The 5,000-nt window shown below is 52.6% G+C and overlaps 1 non-coding gene across 1 annotated transcript in view; it reads left to right on the top strand.

Annotated features, from left to right (window-relative positions):
• The first annotated feature begins 3,257 nt into the window (after nucleotides 1-3,257).
• Nucleotides 3,258-5,000, top strand: part of LOC126436495 (small subunit ribosomal RNA) — a 1,909-nt gene continuing 166 nt past the window's right edge. The window contains exon 1 of the ribosomal RNA XR_007580709.1: nucleotides 3,258-5,000. This exon is cut by the window's right edge and continues 166 nt beyond it. This is a non-coding gene — a ribosomal RNA (small subunit ribosomal RNA).

The raw sequence follows: 5,000 nt of genomic DNA, 5'->3' as shown, positions 1-5,000 counted from the left end.
TAACCCATGTTGTGCCTTAACCTAACCCATGTTGTGCCTTAACCTAACCCATGTTGTGCCTTAACCTAACCCATGTTGTGCCTTAACCTAACCCATGTTGTGCCTTAACCTAACCCATATTGTACCTTAACCTAACCCATATTGTACCTTAACCTAACCCATATTGTACCTTAACCTAACCCATATTGTACCTTAACCTAACCCATATTGTACCTTAACCTAACCTAATTTGTGCCTCAACGTAACCTAATTTGTGCCTCAACGTAACCTAATTTGTGCCTCAACGTAACCTAATTTGTGCCTCAACGTAACCCATGTTGTGCCTCAACGTAACCCATGTTGTGCCTCAACGTAACCCATGTTGTGCCTCAACGTAACCCATGTTGTGCCTCAACGTAACCCATGTTGTGCCTCAACGTAACCCATGTTGTGCCTCAACGTAACCCATGTTGTGCCTCAACGTAACCCATGTTGTGCCTCAACGTAACCCATGTTGTGCCTCAACGTAACCCATGTTGTGCCTCAACGTAACCCATGTTGTGCCTCAACGTAACCCATGTTGTGCCTCAACGTAACCCATGTTGTGCCTCAACGTAACCCATGTTGTGCCTCAACGTAACCCATGTTGTGCCTCAACGTAACCCATGTTGTGCCTCAACGTAACCCATGTTGTGCCTCAACGTAACCCATGTTGTGCCTTAACGTAACCCATGTTGTGCCTTAACGTAACCCATGTTGTGCCTCAACGTAACCCATGTTGTGCCTCAACGTAACCCATGTTGTGCCTCAACGTAACCCATGTTGTGCCTCAACGTAACCCATGTTGTGCCTTAACGTAACCCATGTTGTGCCTTAACGTAACCCATGTTGTGCCTTAACGTAACCCATGTTGTGCCTTAACGTAACCCATGTTGTGCCTTAACGTAACCCATGTTGTGCCTTAACGTAACCCATGTTGTGCCTTAACGTAACCCATGTTGTGCCTTAACGTAACCCATGTTGTGCCTTAACGTAACCCATGTTGTGCCTTAACGTAACCCATGTTGTGCCTTAACGTAACCCAATTTGTGCTTTAACGTAACCTAATTTGTGCTTTAACGTAACCTAATTTGTGCTTTAACGTAACCTAATTTGTGCTTTAACGTAACCTAATTTGTGCTTTAACGTAACCTAATTTGTGCTTTAACGTAACCTAATTTGTGCTTTAACGTAACCTAATTTGTGCTTTAACGTAACCTAATTTGTGCTTTAACGTAACCTAATTTGTGCTTTAACGTAACCTAATTTGTGCTTTAACGTAACCTAATTTGTGCTTTAACGTAACCTAATTTGTGCTTTAACGTAACCTAATTTGTGCTTTAACGTAACCTAATTTGTGCTTTAACGTAACCCATGTTGTGCCTTAACCTAACCTATATTGCGCCTTAACCTGACGCACGTTGTCGCTGAACCTGCTCTGTAATTGTTATGCAACTCGTTAAATTAGTGTAGTGTTGCCTAACCGCAACCCTCGCAATATAGTTCGCTATTCGCACTGCCCGGTCCCCTGTGTATCGCGTCATGTTAAACACCTTGCAGGTGTTGCTGACTTTCCACATGCTCCTGCTATACACTGTAATGTGGATAGCAGCAGGACGTACATGCCCCCCCCCCCCTTCCCCCCTGCCTTCGCAAGCTGGTCGTTGAGAAGTTTGCATGTTCAATGCCCTTCGCATGCCGACGTACTCAGCCTACGTTGTGGTACGGCCTGTCACCTGTCCGCCGATGTACGCAAAACCCACAAACTGTACTGCACATTGGTCCGTATGTACTGAATGATACATCGTGGCACATGTGTGACCGTACGACGACTGCGCCTAGCAACGGCAGACCATACAGTCCAAATATTGTGCACGCAGCTACGTGTCGTCTCCCTATAAGAGCTGGATTGCAGTGTGGTACGCCATTCAGACGTGTGGGAGGAACGGACGCCCTGGATGGCGATCAGCATGAGCAGTCTGTTGATGTAGTGGAGCGTGTATTCGGACGTAGTCGTCTCTTCTCACACACCGTGATAGCATGTTGCACCGCGTTCCACATCTGCGACATCCTGCAGAGGCCGGCTGACAGTCGTTCGCGCAATGGACACCGCATACGTACGGGGGCTACCTTCCACGTGTTCTCGAGGCGTGCACATGTTGTTGCGTCTATGTGGGCAGACGTAGTGTGTTGTGACACCTGACACAGGCATGCAATACTCGTTGCAAATGGCGATGGACGTCTACGTTTGCTGGTGACGTTACGCAAATGAACAACAGGTAACCCGTTGTGGTGCGGTTGTTCTCGCTAGAGGTGAATCAGTGTTGGCGACGATCGGTCGAGCTATTAACCGGTTGTTTCAGGGATACCCACCATGCCCACGAACGTGAAAGGGGACCCACCATGCCCACGAACGTGAAAGGGGATCTGGGTGTGAGGCGATACGCGGCAGTGGCTGGGTGGGACCGTCCCCGGCCGGTGAGGGGGGGCCGCCCGGCGTGCTGGCAGCGCGGTGCGTGGGCGCACGCGCTACAGCCGGCTGGTGGGGGCGGCCAGTGGCAGGCGCGCCGGCCGACGGACGCGGCAGGCGGCGCAGCTGCGCGCCGGCGCCCCCTGCTCGCGGCGCCTTGCGGCCAAAGCAGGTCCTCGCGGGCCCGGTGCGAAGCGCGGTGGCCATCTGCAGTGTGCTGGTCCGATTGAGGACTGTGTGCGCTGAGGATGCGCCGCCGCCCGGCGCTCGGCGCCGCGACGCCGTCTGCTGCTCGGTCGCCCCAGCGGTTCTCGCAGGTGGTTTGTATCGCAGCTGTGCGGACGTGTTGGCGCGTGCGCTGTGCTGGGAGAGTTCGCTTCGGCACCCAAGTGGGGCTTTTGTCCTTCTGTGGCGCTGGCGTTGGAGCTGCCGGTCACCGTAGGTGGCGCGTGTTGTCTCCCGCCGGCAATGCCACGACAGCACGCTCCCGGGCCTCTGTCGGCAGCGGCAAGCTCAGTTGGGAGCACGGGTGGTCGCACCTAAAGCGTCTACTCGCCTAACTCCGGGCGATTGCGCCTCTCTCGAACCCGACCAAGTACTTAGGACGGCGCTGCGCGCCGCCGGGACCTGAGAGGGTTTCGAGGTGTGTTGTGCAGGGGAGCTCAGCCTCCTCCTGTTTGCAGAATAATTGAGCGGACGCTTGCGTGTTCGCGCGGGCCCCCGGGACACACTCCCGGGCGGCCGGCTGCTCAGCTCTAGTTGACGCAGCTCCCTGGTTGATCCTGCCAGTAGTCATATGCTTGTCTCAAAGATTAAGCCATGCATGTCTCAGTACAAGCCGCATTAAGGTGAAACCGCGAATGGCTCATTAAATCAGTTATGGTTCCTTAGATCGTACCCACGTTACTTGGATAACTGTGGTAATTCTAGAGCTAATACATGCAAACAGAGTCCCGACCAGAGATGGAAGGGACGCTTTTATTAGATCAAAACCAATCGGTCGGCTCGTCCGGTCCGTTTGCCTTGGTGACTCTGAATAACTTTGGGCTGATCGCACGGTCCTCGTACCGGCGACGCATCTTTCAAATGTCTGCCTTATCAACTGTCGATGGTAGGTTCTGCGCCTACCATGGTTGTAACGGGTAACGGGGAATCAGGGTTCGATTCCGGAGAGGGAGCCTGAGAAACGGCTACCACATCCAAGGAAGGCAGCAGGCGCGCAAATTACCCACTCCCGGCACGGGGAGGTAGTGACGAAAAATAACGATACGGGACTCATCCGAGGCCCCGTAATCGGAATGAGTACACTTTAAATCCTTTAACGAGTATCTATTGGAGGGCAAGTCTGGTGCCAGCAGCCGCGGTAATTCCAGCTCCAATAGCGTATATTAAAGTTGTTGCGGTTAAAAAGCTCGTAGTTGGATTTGTGTCCCACGCTGTTGGTTCACCGCCCGTCGGTGTTTAACTGGCATGTATCGTGGGACGTCCTGCCGGTGGGGCGAGCCGAAGGCGTGCGACCGCCTCGTGCGTGCTCGTGCGTCCCGAGGCGGACCCCGTTGAAATCCTACCAGGGTGCTCTTTATTGAGTGTCTCGGTGGGCCGGCACGTTTACTTTGAACAAATTAGAGTGCTTAAAGCAGGCAAGCCCGCCTGAATACTGTGTGCATGGAATAATGGAATAGGACCTCGGTTCTATTTTGTTGGTTTTCGGAACCCGAGGTAATGATTAATAGGGACAGGCGGGGGCATTCGTATTGCGACGTTAGAGGTGAAATTCTTGGATCGTCGCAAGACGAACAGAAGCGAAAGCATTTGCCAAGTATGTTTTCATTAATCAAGAACGAAAGTTAGAGGTTCGAAGGCGATCAGATACCGCCCTAGTTCTAACCATAAACGATGCCAGCCAGCGATCCGCCGCAGTTCCTCCGATGACTCGGCGGGCAGCCTCCGGGAAACCAAAGCTTTTGGGTTCCGGGGGAAGTATGGTTGCAAAGCTGAAACTTAAAGGAATTGACGGAAGGGCACCACCAGGAGTGGAGCCTGCGGCTTAATTTGACTCAACACGGGAAACCTCACCAGGCCCGGACACCGGAAGGATTGACAGATTGATAGCTCTTTCTTGATTCGGTGGGTGGTGGTGCATGGCCGTTCTTAGTTGGTGGAGCGATTTGTCTGGTTAATTCCGATAACGAACGAGACTCTAGCCTGCTAACTAGTCGCGTGACATCCTTCGTGCTGTCAGCGATTACTTTTCTTCTTAGAGGGACAGGCGGCTTCTAGCCGCACGAGATTGAGCAATAACAGGTCTGTGATGCCCTTAGATGTTCTGGGCCGCACGCGCGCTACACTGAAGGAATCAGCGTGTCTTCCTAGGCCGAAAGGTCGGGGTAACCCGCTGAACCTCCTTCGTGCTAGGGATTGGGGCTTGCAATTGTTCCCCATGAACGAGGAATTCCCAGTAAGCGCGAGTCATAAGCTCGCGTTGATTACGTCCCTGCCCTTTGTACACACC

The sequence above is a fragment of the Schistocerca serialis genome, unplaced genomic scaffold (genome assembly GCF_023864345.2).
Source record: "Schistocerca serialis cubense isolate TAMUIC-IGC-003099 unplaced genomic scaffold, iqSchSeri2.2 HiC_scaffold_1237, whole genome shotgun sequence".
Lineage (NCBI taxonomy): Eukaryota > Metazoa > Arthropoda > Insecta > Orthoptera > Acrididae > Schistocerca > Schistocerca serialis.
Note: the sequence above shows the minus strand (reverse complement) of the source record. Positions and strands in the feature narration are given on the sequence as shown.